This window comes from Pteropus vampyrus, unplaced genomic scaffold, assembly GCF_000151845.1.
Source record: "Pteropus vampyrus isolate Shadow unplaced genomic scaffold, Pvam_2.0 Scaffold55, whole genome shotgun sequence".
Taxonomy (NCBI): domain Eukaryota; kingdom Metazoa; phylum Chordata; class Mammalia; order Chiroptera; family Pteropodidae; genus Pteropus; species Pteropus vampyrus.
In genome coordinates, this window is record NW_011888836.1 from 3,601,500 (window position 1) to 3,617,173 (window position 15,674).

Here is a 15,674-nt window from a genome sequence, read left to right on the forward strand (position 1 = left end):
TTATTCTCTTACTCACCACTGATTTGGTTTCCTAAGTAAACTTTCCTTTGGGGAAGATTGTGGGTGGTATGAATCAGTTTGTTTTTTGTTTTTGTTTTTGTTTTTTTAACCTATTGTTGTGTAATGACTATCCCAAAACATAGGGGTTTTAAAATAGCTATTTTCACTTGCTCACAATTCTATGCGTCAGAAATTCAGACAGGGATATGCTGAGTAACTCTTCTGCTCTATACAACATTGGCTGGGGTTAATTGAGCAGGTGGCCCAACTGGGCTAGGAGTTCCAGAAGGCTCCATACACATGTCTGGCACCTCAAGCCTCCTAATGGACACCTGGCTAGCTTAGGTTTCCTCAGAGCAAACTAGTCTCAGTGTAATCACACTTCTCATATTGATGCTGGCTTCTAAGAATTTGTGTCCCAAGCAGTGAAAGTGGAAACTGCAGAACCCTTGGGCCCCAGACTCAGAAGTAAGAGTATCTATCTTCTGCCATATTCCCATTCATCAAAATGAGTCAGAGGGGCATCTGGATTAAAGATGAGATGGAAAGCAAGGAATTTGCAGTCATCTTTAATCCGCACTTTTTTCCTGGGACCTGATAGACTTTGAATAAACCAAACATCAAAATACTAGGCCTAGCTAGTTGAGAGTATAAATCTTCACAATCAGACTATGCTTTGGCATGAATAAATTCCTCACCACTATAATACATAATAGGTACACTTTACTTGACACATAGTATATATTTCTGAAATATGTCTATACTTTAATATTTTGGAAATGATTCACATCTTAAATACATCAAAGGAGTTGACTAGTTAAAGAATATCTATTCTTTTGTAGAGATTTCTTTGCTTGCTTATTTCTAAAACAGTTCCAACTCTGTTTGTTCATTTCACTAAAGACTATTTCATAAGTATGATACTGAATATGTTTATAAAAATATTATTAAATAGGTCTAATTTTATAAATTGTAGCATTTTCACATGAATTCAAATAAGTTCACAGAGGAAAAAACTACTGTCAGAATTCACATACGTATGCTAACATTATTTCTGAGAGCTTATCACAGTTTAGAATTTGCAAATTTGCTTTTGGAAAAGTCTGATAAATCGGTGACTTGTGAGTGCCCAAAACATCTTCTGAATTAAATCCTTAAGCCTTTGCTCAGCAGAAAGTTTGCAGTTTGGAGAAAGGTTACTTTGGGAGTGATGCATAAGAACTATCCTTTAATCTTTGCTTTCTGGCTGCATAACAGCTAAATGTCCAATCTGAAACTGCTAAGACTTGAGAGCTATGTGAGATACTTAGTTAATTAACCTAGATAGTGGGAGAAAAGGCTAGTTTTCAGGTCAATTTAAATTTTCTCAAAAGGATCAATCCAATTTTTTCCAGTAGCAGAGAGATCTATTTGTCTCAATAAATTTTTGTGCGGTGAATTAGCGAGGTAATGCATAAGAATATAAATCACTTGCCCTTTTCCTCAATAGACTCTCAAGAAACTCACAGACATACTGGAAAATCCATTTCAATATGTATGGCAGAGGCAGCATGACTGAGAAAGAGGGAACAGAATTTGAAAAATATATTTAGGGACCAAATCAAGACACAGTGATCCAAGTAGATGTGACAAGCAAAGAAGAAAAAACTCATAGGTTTTGAGCTTGAGTCACTGAGTCAATGGTGCTGACACCAAGTGGATTAAGAATAACAGTGAAGCTTCCAGTGTCAAGTGGAAGCAAGAATAGTTTGGTGCAAGTGGATTGTACTTGTGGACGTCCTGGGGAGATGTCCAGAGGGCAGTTGCTATATTTAAGTCTGGGTGAAAGGTCAGAGTTAGAAAATGTAGATTTGAGAATTGTTACTTTATGCGGTAGCAATATTATGAAAATGTATGTAACTGCACAGAGAGTGTGGAGAGAGAGGGTGGAGGGAGGAACAAGGTAGGGACAGAACCCAGGGGAACACCAGCACTTACCTGGCAGGTAGAAGGAGGGCTCCCTAGAGACAAGAAAAGAATAATCAGAAATATGCAGAGTGAAGTAGTGCAGGATCCAAGGGTCCAGGGTCCACAAGTAGGAAAGACCAGCCCGGTATACCTATTAAACCCACCTGTGAAACAAGACTAAGAAACCTCTCAGATTATGATATAGACTAAGAAAACTCATAGGCCAAGCAGTTACAAAGACTTAGATAGACATCTTTTGATCTGTCTATTAATTAGCTTCATAACCTAGGGAGACTCCCTTAACATTGCTGTGCCTCACATCTCTCATTTGAAAAATGGGAATAATAGGAATTAAGCCCGTTCTACCTTCCTCATATGGTTATTGGAGTTCTATGAGAAATGGCAAGCGAAAGCCAGCCCATGGTAAACTAAAAAGCATGTAGTGATAAAAAATTATTTAATTTTAGTAGGCAGATTAATGATAAGTAACAAATGCCTGAAACTAATGGTATATGAGAAAAGCATAAATAACTATGATTCAATGAAGCTCTTTAAACTGTAAAGAGCTTCTCACTGAAGTGTTGTTTTCCCTGAGAACTCATAATCTTCTTTCACATAGAGGTGAGGGGCTCCACATGCTAGCAGCAACCGTGCTGGGGTGGGAATAAGGTCCTCAGCATAGGCCTTGACCCCTGTCTTGTGCTTATCTCTACTGTCAATATGCCATACTCAAAGGTGATTATTTGGTGTAGGTCAGCCTCCCTTCTAGACTGGCAGCTTCTTGAAGACAGATCATTCCTATCCACAGCCCTTCTGACTTTATCACTAGCACCCAACACAATGCTTGGAACATGGAAGGGGCTCCATAAATATTCACTGAAAGAAGGAATAAATGAATAGTGATTTCAGATGGCCATTTAACTTTGATCTCATTATAAGAGAACAAAATTAAAGTATCAATTTGCTCTAAATCCTTTTAGCATTAATATTTCCTTCAGATATATTAAGCAATACCAAAAAAAATGCTTGACATATTATCTGGGATAAATAATTGTGAAAATACATAAAGATTATAAGTATTTGCAATCACTTTTAATGGGATGAAAACTTTTAAAGAATGGCATTTGAATAATGTGATTCAAGCATTTATCAGTAGTGGAGTTAGATGTATCCATGGACAACCAACAGAGATAACAGCTTGGGCAAGAATTGAAGCTCTAGCCTAGAAGAGACACTTGCCCTCTCTCTCTCACTATTTTGCAGGTTGTCCTGAGTCCACCTGTATGTGTTAACCCCCACCTCTCTCTACTATCAAGTGAAGATACTTGTTGGTTCTCGCCGCAGGGAAAAAAATCTCAGAACCTGAATAATAAGAGAGACTACAGTATAAGTGACTATGGCACCTCAAAATGACATTTCTTTGACCTGGAGCAGCTGCATCCTACACCTGACAACAGAGCTGCTGGAGGTATTGCTAAAAGTCACAATAGAACAAGTACTATCCAACACTTTGTTCAATTGGTTGAGCAGCAAAACTAGAATTATCAGACATAGGGGTTTGTTTTAATTGTTACAAAGTATAATCGTGTTCACTGATTTCTTATACTGATTGCTTATCCAGAAAAATTTGCATTTGAGATTTTTTCCCCTAATATTATCTATACCTTTGGACACTTGACAACAAATACCCCAAATTCAATTCATATGGCAAGTAAAAAATGAGTAATATCAGGGAGTAGTAGACACGAATTCCAAATAAGCAGTGCATCTGGTTTAGTGGCTGAAGTCTCATGTTCCTCACTTTCTTTTTTTTTAAATCACTTTTCATGAGTTAGATACCAGATAGGTTCCAGACAGCCAACCAGGAAACATCCCTCCTCTAGGAGAGGCATCTCAGGAGACAGAAACACTAGAAAGTTTACATTTCAGCCTATTCATCTCAACAAAGGTTGTGATAGGCTCAAATACCAGCGTTATGTGAATCACAGCCACTCTCCATCCATCTCCTTTGGCACCAGACTAACTGAGAGTCTTGCTGGTGTCTCAGAGGCATTTTCACCTTTCAGTCCAGAGTGATGCTCTGCATTTTATGACTTGGATTGATCTGGTCAGCCATCAGCACATGTTTGTCATCCCTGCCTCAGTGATATTATTCAAGTACCAATATTGTCACTTTCAACTCTCTATTCCTGAGAGGTGAAATGAAGAGTCTCTCCATTCTTAAGAGGAAAAACAATCCCACAGACAATTTTAGTGATTCATTTAAAGTACCTTGTTTTCTTAAAATGATCCAGCGAAACAAATAAAACAAACAAAACAGGACAACTAGACAGTGCATGAACTTTATTAATACCAGGAACATAGACATACAGATCAACACAATTCCACAGAGCTGCCTTAAACTGAAGAGAATATCGCAGAAAGAGTAGATCAGCTTCATTTCTACTGCTGGTTATAACAAACTGGGCAGACTTGCCTGGAAAAATCTCCAGTTTAACATCTAAAAATGCTTTCACTTGAGAGATTCTCAATATAAGATTCATAGTCTACCCCAAGACATGAAAAGGAAAAGAACACTAATTCTTCAATAATGTTGCTACCAAATCATAAACAGGGCTTCAAAAAGCCATCTTCTTAGAAACTTGTTCAATGAAACTTCCTGATTCAGAGCATATCATAGAAGTAAAAGCTTCATCTCTTAGTGTGGCAATTAGATCCTTGGGTTTACTGTGTCCTGTTATTCATTTTATTATCTGATAGGTTCCAGGCTGCATTTTATCAGAACACAGTCTTTCCTCATACTTATATTGCTTTTAAGGCATATTTTCATGTCACTTTTAGATCACTGGTAGCATGACTTCTTTCTCAATAGTTACTGGATACTAACTATGAGCCAGGTGTTGAGCTGAATTTTTCCTCATATGCTATGACTTTGACCTTGATCACAACTGCACAAGGGCATCATAATCCTCATTTTCAGAGTGTATGAAACTGAGATTTAACAGTGTTCAAGTTCAAGGTCACTCAAGTTGCAGAACTGTATTCAATCAAACTTAGATCTGTCTGCCTCTAAAATTCATTCTCCTGGTGCCCCTCACTAAAGTTAAGTGTCTTCTTGGTGTGAAATGTCTTCCCTCTTTCCAACCTCCTCTTCTGAGGAGTCAAGAAGGAAGTGAGAACCTATTACAATTCTTTGGACTCCACTTCAGGGTATTGGTTTCAAGAGCCCCCTACAGACTTATTTTTTCCAGTATTGCCTCCCATGTACTGATCACTTTCACAGAACAATAAATAAGACTGGCTGAGCCCAAGTTTCAGGTGGGACAGGATCAGCAAAGAGGACAAACTTGCCCTGCAATCTTTCCCAGAAGTAGAGGGTGATTGCTAGTATGACTGAGAAGAAAAGAGAGGAGAGCATTCCCAGTGCCCCAGGAGAACAGGTGACCATTGCTAAGGGAGTTGAAATGTCCAGAGGGAAGTTCCCTCTGGGTTGCAGATCCAGGAACTCTGCCCAGTTCCTCTACAGCAACCTCTTCCTTCCCCCTCTCCCCACACAAAACTTGAGTGCTTTCTGCAGGGTAGAATTAATGCACATTGCATCCTCTGACCATATTTCCCAAGCCAAAAATCAATTCACATTGTTCTCACAAGAGGCCAGAATATTTGAAATTGAAGTTCACTTGAAAAATCTGGGAATAATGTTCCTCTGTAATTGTAGTCATTTTCTGTGAACTGCTTGTCACAGGTGACCAATATGCTTATAACATCGTATGTATCTGATCAACCTTTCCTAAATTTTATTACAATAGCAGGACTTATTCATATATATCCAGACTTAATCATTCATTCTCCCTTATCAAGGTTGACAATGTTAAAGTAAATTAAAGAGGACATTGCCTCATAAGCATATTATAAAGTATATGCCTACATTACAAAATATAGCCTAAGTCTCTTCAGAAAACCTTACTTAGTTATGGTCACCAGTCAGACAATTTGCATTATCGACTCCACCTTTACGGCAGGTGGCATACACTAATAGCTTGGCTCAAGATGGATGAATATTCTTAAATAGAATGTGATAACTCAAAATACATCAATTGGAAACAATTTATAGGTCTCTTGTCAATTATAATTATTGGTCTACCTAAAAAGAAGTCTCAATATATTTCATTCTCTGCTTTGTAAAGAATTCCAATGTCTAAATTTCACAAATGTGTGAATTGCAAATAAATAACATTTCATTCACAGTGCCCAAGGTTTGCTCAATACTTCTTTAGCCCAAAAGTTTTCATAAACTTTTTTTTATCACTAATTCCTTTAGAGCATGGCATGTTTGAATTAATTGGGAATTTAAGGACTACGCTGTTCAATCTCCTCACTTTATTAACTGTTTTATCAGTACTGTGTTCTGATTGTACCGATTATTCAAAGACAACATTCTTATTATGCACTGTTCCAAACAGTGGTTGCATCAGTGGAAATGCTTTCATTCGCAAGTTAACAGAAAACCCAACAAAAAATGACCTAAACCATGCGAAAAATGTGTTGCCTTATTTATGTAGCAAAAAGTCTGGAGGTGGTCAGTTTCCAGGAACTAGGGGCTTTGCATCTTTCTGCTCTGCTATGCTCAGCAGGTTGACAAAGCCCTCCTTTGTACTTGCAAGTTGGCTGTAGCAATTCCAGATGGTACAAGCAGACACAACATCCAGCAAAGAAGGCATTCCTCTCATGCTTCTCTTTATATATTTTAACTGAGACATTTCCCAGAGGCTTTCTGTGTACTACCTACAATTGTCTTACAGTAATCAGCACTTGCTTCTAGGGCTACAGAGGGGTTTTAAAGCTCCTGTAAACCCAATTTCTAAATATGTGCAGTGTTTTACTAGGAAGGAAGGAAGATGTGGTTGATTTGAGATAAGTAATCAATAGTTTCCACCACAAGGGTCTCCCAAAATAGTTCATCTTCCCTTACTCATCTTAATATTAATACAAGTTAGTCTATTTATATCTGTTCAACCCCCTTAACATTTCACTTCTACAGCTTGCTCATATTTCTAGATCTCTAAGAAGTCTACCAAAATTTTCAACATACTTCTATTTTCTATCCTGAGCTCTACCTTTAGAAACTTGACAATAACTAGCTCAAATTCAGCTCATATGTCAAATAAAAAATGAGTAATATCAGAGGTTCTGAAGAGTAACTAAACACAGAATTATGTGTTATTTGTAGGCCTGCCTAGGTATTGTACTTCCACAATTATATAATTCTGGAAGAAAATTTACTTGATTTTGATCATTTGGCAAGGAAACACGCATTTTTACAAAACAAAATTCAACTGCACAAATTTTGAAGATCTTATTGGCTTTATGCAATGATTCATGAATCAGGCAGCATCCAATCTAGCAGACAGAAAGCTCTGAGGAGCCATACGAAATGAAAACTTCTATAGGTAGAAGAATATAGAAACAAGAAGTTATATGAGAAAAAAAAAATGCAGGTTGGTTACTGAGAGGACACTTTCCTTTAGGGGATGGCAGGGATCTATCAGGCAGGTTCTGACTAATGCTGATCAGGTGATGCCTGATTGACTGGTTTAAGATTCAGTTTCTGGGGAGTTAAGTCTTGGTTTGGCGACATGGGGCTTAGCATAAGGACTCCATTTTGTACTTGATTGTGTCACTGGAGCACATGAGCCAACAATTCTTCTCTTGGTTAAGATATGAGTCTCCTCTACTATTTTCAGCTGTTTGCTTTTCTTTAGTCTTGACCACAGGTAGAAATGTAGAATTTGGCTGAGGAGACCATTATTGATAGCCAGGTGGTCATCAAAGGAAAAAAAAAACCTGATAGCAGGGAGTGTTGTTATAATCCATCATTTATAAACCCTGTCACTGTGTTAATTGCCCTTAGAAATCCATTATTGTCACCACCAGCAGCATTCACTGATGAGACAGAGGTCAGAGCTCTCTCCAGCTGCTGGGAGAGTGAAACGTGCTGAGGCCGCAAAGTCAAGAGGTGCTCCCAAGTGCAAGGGCTTGAACTTCATTAGCCCTTTCCCTGTGGCTGTTTACACATGTGTGTGTGCCAAGACTGCATAAGCCTCAGGAAATTTCCACCTAAATCTAAACTGAGCCCCACAAAAAGAATGAGGAAGAGAGGCATAATAATATTACATGAACAGCCTCATTTCAGTTTTCTTCGTGTGGACCCCGTACGTGGGAGCCCCATAAAATGCATAGGATGTACTGATGACTGTTTGCAGGCATCTGCCTTTTCAAAGTTCCTTTTCTATTTTCATATTAATCTCAGCCACAGCTACACTAGAGGGCACTTGAACACCGCATTTTCTGCAGACCAAGTCATTGGCACAGGTACTAGTAGTACTTTTGGGTGGGGGACAAGGGGTGGAGAGTTGAAAAGGGATGATGGGAGGAGTATATTTATTTTAACATGTCTTCCATAAACTCATCGGTATTTGAAGAAGCTTCTGAGTCAGACTTTGGGGACCAAAACCTTAATTATACAATATAATTGTTGTTAATGGAACGTGTACATTTCAACCCAGCAAGACTGGTGGTGTTTAATGCCAGCATGACATATTTCCCAAATCGTTCTTTTTATTTGTATAAATAGGCGAGAAGCAAAAATTGCATCAGCTCTCTGCATAATGAAGAGGGAGGGAATATGCAGCCTGTACTATGGTGGCCAGATGCTCTTTTATCTCTTTTCAAATCAACATGCAGAGCTGGTGGTCCTCAAATAGAAAGTATCTTTCCTAAGGGATGGCAGCACTATACATTTGGAATGATAACATTCTATAAATAAATAAAAAAGATTATTAAGAACGCTGTGTAAATCTCTTAGTCAAACACCCCTTCAAGCAACCATCATCGGTAATTCAGTTTGGTCCCTTAATCCCACTGTATACAAACACACAACATAAATACAGTATTTAACAAGCATCCCAGAAAAAGCAGCACTCTTGCAATAAAGACTCATTTAGAAAGAAGGAACATTTCTGGGTCCCAGTCTTGTTGGTTACCCACAGATTTCAGTTCTTAATTTGATTCTCCTGTCTGAATGAGACCCCCACCTCAAATGAATGGATCTCAGGTATACCCACCTATATAAATAAAACCTAGAAATATTAACTTTGGTCCACATTTTTTTGTTCTACTTCAGTGAATCCACAGGGTATCCATTAGAAACCACATCACAAATGCAAACTTCCACAGGCTTCCTTAAGCCATGATACTTCAAAGGGGGTTAAACGGGATCAGAGGCAGAGAAGAGAGCAGATCTGATGTAGGATCCATGAAAATCTCAGGGGATCTGAGGTTTAGCATAGTGACTTGCTTTCCCTGTGACTGTCTAGTTTTCTCTGCTTCTTCTCTATCTCCCTGTTTGTCTTCATGTGTTTTCCATGTATTTCTTGTTGTTTCTGTCTCTGAATCCTCATCTCCATCACGGACACCACCTCCAGAAAACTTTCTCAATTTATTCTTCCCTTCTTCTTGAAACCTTCCATTTCAGTCATACTCACAGTGTTGTTTCCAGGGGGCTTCCAGGCACGCACAACCCTCCTCTGCCATGTCTAGAGACATGATCAACTTGAAGACCTGAAGGGAAATCCAGGGAGAGTGAGGCCCCAAGCTCCAACTCCGGAAACCAAAGTCAGGCCAACTCAACACCTTAGATCTTCAGCTAATGTGTTGGCCAAAATGGTTTCATGTGTGATAAATTTAGCAATCATGGTTTCATGTATAATAAATTTAGCAATCGTGCTCTAATCCCTGATTTTCAGCTGTTAGTTAGCAGAAGTTGATTTTTAGAAGTGTCTGATTTTTACTATTTCCATGCCCTTTGTTATATGCAGATTTCAAATTGAATCTGGTAGAAGACAAATCTAGGAACCGCATTTGTTTCCTAGGGCTGCAATAACAAATTACCAGCAACTCAATGGCTTAAATAGAAATTTATTTTTTCACAGTTCTGGAAGACAGAAATCCAAGGTCAAGGTATTGACAGGTTTAGTTACTACTGAGGTGTCTCTCCTTAGCTTGTAGATGGCTGCCTTTTCTCTGTGTCCTCACATGGTCTTTTTGCTGTGTACGTGCATCTTTGATGTCTTTGTGTGTCCAAATTTCCTCTTCTTACAAGGATACCAGTCAGATTGGATTAGGGCCCACCTCATTTCACCTTAATTACCTCTTTCTAGGCCCTATTTCCAAACAAACACAACCACATTTTTGTGGTACCGGAGGTTAGGAATTTAACATATGAGTTTGGAGGGGGACACAACTCAACCTATAACAGGAACATTCATATTTCAGGTAGCATCCAAATGTCTGCCAAGCTTTGCCTGAAAAGAAATAGACGTGCATCTAAGCCCTGATTTAAATTTTCTATTGATGCCATTGTATTTTTCAAGGCATAACAATGACATTTGATGAATATTGCAGAGATTTAAAAGAGAAAAATAAATTGTAGTCACAAATCGATTCCTAATAAAACTCATAAGGATCTTTGTAATTCAGCCACACAAAGCAAGATTTTTCTCCTTTGGTTTAAAAAAAGTGAGATTTATCTGTGAGGTTTTTGGGAGGGCAGGTGAATTTTTATTATGGTTGATTGATTCTTACCATATTTTCTGTATGGCACCTTCTTGATAGCTAAATCTTGAATGATTTTTGTTTTTTTATATTTATCACAATCTTACCATAAACAATTGTTCCTATTCAGGTCTCTCCAGGACACCTTGTGAGAACTTGAAAAATATTCACTGCTAGCAGCCTGCTCTCAAGTTGAATCAGGCAGATAAGAGGAAAAAGCATATGTGAAGCCTCTCCTGTCTGAAAAGCTTCCCATGAAATGTAACCCTGCATTTGTTTCTTCATTTATTTCTCCTTTTAATAAATGTGACAGGGCAATTTGGAGTATAAACATTATGGATAAATAAGAAAATTGCTGCTCCAGACCCTTCAATTAATTACACAAAAGCCCTCCCAGAAGTCTGTCTCCCTTGCTCCTATGCCTGATGTTCTAGCAGCTGCTCACAGGGAGAGAGTCCCCTGAGGTGTCTCTGGCCCTGGCCCTGTTCAAGCCAGGCATAGGGAAGGACCTTAGAAGCCAGCAGACCCAACTGCCTAGTAGGATTGCTCCCTAGGGGGAGAATGGGGACTTCTGAGACATAAAGAAAATTTTGTTTACTATAAACTAGGCAGTAACTACAACTGACAGTCCTCTCTGTTCCTAAAATTCCGTACCTGTGACTGCTGAAATTCAGGTAGAAAAGAAAGGAATTTGGATCAAATATGATAAGTAGAGTACACACATTTATCTTTTCTCCCATCTAAAACCTGGAAAAAAAGACAGTGAAAGAATTAAAAGTAGATAAATGTAAATCCTCAAGTCAAAGAGAACTGAGGACATGACAGCAGTGAATGAGAACTGTCAACATATTCTGGGAGGAATAAAAGATAATAGAGAAATGGCAATTATCTCAGCAGAGTGGAAGAAGCTATAACCTAAGAATGTGCAGGTGCACCCACAGAACCCTGGAAAGCTCATATACGTGGACACTGCTAGTTCCTCAGTAGCAGGATGTGAGTCTTGGTGCTGAAGCAGTGGTATGACTGAAAGTCTGTAAATGTGTTATGTATATGTCTCTTTTTCCACTGCACACCAACCCTGCTCACTGGCCCAACCAACCTATTCCTGCTCCATTCCTTTCAAAAGAACAAGAATGTATTCTTTAAAGAACAAGACTCTCCAGACTCAAATAACAACAGGCATAGCAGATGAGGAGCCTGGTGCTAGGCTAAAACCAAGGCACCTAGGTGAAAATCTGTTTTCTGAGCACTCTTCCTGTCTCAGCTCCCAGAACAGGAATGTCTGGATATGTACCTTCCAGACAGGAGCATAAGGGATACTTCTCTAAAGAAACTGACTGAACCTAGAGAAAAAATTCACAGAGATGCCATTTGATATTCTTTACCTAGTGAACTGGCTCATCTCCTGATAATACTTACTGAGGAACAAGCCACACACACACACACACACACACACACACACACACACACACACACGAGTTTCCTGTTGGCTTTGCATTGTGTCAGTTCTTAGACATAAAGGGAAATTCACAGATTACCAGATGTTTGAAGAAAGCCTCAATCATGAAAAAAGAGAATTAAACAAATAAACATATTTTTAAGGAACAAAGAGGATATATAGGCAGTAGAGGGAGCAGAAGAAAAACTAAAAGAAAATAAAAAACCTACAGTCATTATCATCACAGTTTTGAAAAAATATTGCATTCAGGAAACAAGGTAAGATATAATTTTAAAAGAAGAATAATCAGAATACAAAAGAAGAGTTTAGGAAATTAAATATATAATACCTCAAATATAAAATATTCAATAAAACACTTGGAAGATAAGGTTAAGTAATTCTGCTCAAAAAGTCCAAGAAATAGGCAAGAAGAGAGAAAAGAAAATTGGAGGACCAACTCAATGTGTCCAACATTTGGAATTCCAGAAAAAGTAAATTGAGAAAATAAAGGGGTTAAAATAATCAAACAGTTGTTTTAACTTCCCAGATCTAGAAGATATGTGTCCAGAGTGTCCAGTACAGTATATTTTTTAAAACAACAACAACAACAACAGCAACAACAACAACAAATAAACGAACAAAAAAAAACACGAGGACGAATATCACAAAATTTCAGAATACCAGGTATAAGAATGATCTCAAGTTTGTAGAGAGACAGCCTATCAGAAAGGAAATAAAAATGGCTTCATGCCTCTTACTAGCTACACTGAGACCAAATTACAGTATAGCAGTGCCTTTGATATTCTGAGAAAAAAAACAACTTCGGTCTACAGCTATACAAAGCCAAGCTCTTAATCAAGTGTAAGAGTAAAACAAAGAATTTTCAGATAAACAAAGATTTAAAAAATATACTTCCCATACACCCTTTCTCATGGTGTTAGTGCTTCACCAAAATTCTTCCACGGTTATCATGGAAAAAGAAAATTGGAATCCAGGAAAAGAGAGAGAAAATAAGTTCCAGGAAAATAGAAAAGAGGAATTCTAAGACAAGTGTGCAAAGAGCCTGAAGAACAACCAATGCACACTGCAGAGGTTTGCAGAATGTTAGGAGAAAAGTCTCCAATCTGGGGGTGGGGGCAGGTGGGAGAATTTTAGATGATTTGAAATATCCAACTTGTAAAAAACTTCATGAGAAAGATTCTACAAAGCTTTCAGAGAATTTGAGGAAAATCAGTGATAGGGTCATAGAATACCAAGCAAATGTGGAAAGGGGAGGCAATTATTAACTTCTTAGGAGGAAACTAAGGGTAAATATGAATAAGGGATGGAGAGAATTAGTCAAGGTTCTGCCAGTTTTGATTTTAAGACTTTAATACTATCAAGTTTATAAATTATGTTTATATAGATTATTTTAACAACTGTAAAAATAATACTAGATAATGAATATATAGGAATAGCTGAGGGGAGAGGAAGAATTGGGGAGAAGAATGGATAGGGAGGTAAGGAGGTTTGAATAAATAATCAGGAAGACTTCTGTAGAAGCTAGAAACCATGAGGGGAAATCCAGGCTGAGCCAGGCATAGATGCTATTTCGCCAGAAGTGGAAGATAGGCTTTGGGGAATTAAGCAGAAAGAAATTGCTTTTTGGATTATCTAGGAAAGATTCTGGCTTGGACTGAGAGAAAAATAACATTGAAACTTAGTCAAATATACTGTCTGTTGGGAAAGTCTGGCAAAAAAAAAAAAAAAAACTGAGATGATTGTGAGCCAACTCTGAATTGCCCAACTGCAGGGAATATTATTCACATTAGACCCTAGGCAACTGGTGATCTCTGGAGTTGTGCAAGTGTGTACACCAGCCTGTGGGTACACACAGAGATACAGGATCTAAGTTTTACTTCACCTCAACTCGTTTCTATTAGATTCCATCCTTGTAATTACCTACCTGTGTATAACTATATCTGATAACTTTACAGACTTTCAGCAGTGAAAACCTGTTGCTCTTAAGAATGACATATGTGCCTTAGTCTTAAGATTTGTCTCTAGGAGAAATCACAGATGACAAACCCCCAGGAAGATCTTAAGTCCTCGGGTAGCAGCAGAAGTGTCAGCCAAAGCAGACAGCCAGTCTTGGTGTTTGGGTGTTTGGTCTCACAGCCATTCTCTAACAAAACTGAGAGATTTCAGGCAGATCATTTATCCTGATTAGGCATCAAGACATTTCTTGAGATGAGAGTTGGGCTAAGTAAACTGTATGGCCCACTCCAATGCTGATTGCTTATCTGTCTCTAAATTAGACTCTTCTGGAGATGATACAGCCGCCTCATGACAGAAGTCTTCCAATACAGTCACTCAGTTGAGTCCCCTAGAGGTTTGGTGTCATTTTACAACATTTCAGGTTCTACTTAAAAGGCTGCCTCTCCATGACGCAGAGGTCACTCTACTGAATTTTCAGTATGTATCTTGAATCAGGCCAAAGCAGATTTCCTCTTTTCATGTCTTTTCTTCTGATTTTAATAAATCCATAGTGAAGAGCTAGTCATAAACCTCTATAAGTCACTTCTGGAACAGGTATTTCTGTGGTTAAGTTTTCACGTGACATCTTTGGAGCATCCTTCTTTGTTTCTCCATTTGAGTTGGAAGGTGGCTAAAGAGACTCTTATCAACCCATGATCAGTATACAAGACAATACTCCACATAGTTGATAAAAGTTCTAGGTTGTGAAAACATGAAGCACATAGGGTTTTTAAGTTGCCCTCAACTCAGGCTTCAAACCTTTCGGTTCACATACTTGGCCGAGTTTGTGGAAGCCTACTTATTAAAAGCGGTGCCCCAAGCTGACAAGCACTATTCTCATTTCCACTTTTCTGGGATAGGGTAACCAAGACTTTCTGCAATCTAATTCCAGGTTTTCTTTTCAGACTTATTTGTCTCATATTCTACACGGAATGGCTGCTCCTGAACATGACATTACTGCTCATCTTCACCCTTTTTCTCAAAATTACAAATCCCTGGAATGTTTCTCTTTTACCCTATTTTTGGAGTCCTTTGCCCCTTTCCCAAATACAGTTTACACCTTCCTCCCTTCTCATCATACATTTTCCTGAACCTCACTAGCCGAAGGGGTGACTCTGCCCACTAAGTTCCAAGGTACTTATCCCCTTTAGCATTCCACAGTATATATCATCTTAAAATTTCCTAATCTTTCCTCTAGCTCTGCTAGTCTTCTCGCCAGATTATAAGTGCCTTAAATGTAGGATATACATTCTCTATATTTCTCTGTCCCTCCACCTCAATTGTTATTATTACTGAATAAGAAGTTTTTCAGCAGGAGATACCTACCATAGGTCATGATGGATGTGGACAACACCGTAACTTTGTTTTAACACTAGGATCATTTTTGCTCTACCTAACGAGTTATCGAGATTTGATGACCTTCATTACCAGAGGCCCAGAGTTCTGGGGTTAGCCTCATTCTGCTTGGCCTTGGCACAGGATTGGCCACTCAGAGAGGTAGTATGGCAAGAGACACACGGAGCATAGTGGTTAACTGCATGGAATCTGGAGCGAGAAACTTTGAAACTTTGGACAAGGTATGTAACCTTCTTGAGCCTCCATTTCCTCCTGTGTAAAACCGGATAATAGCAGTACCTATCTCATAAGGTTTTTATGAGAT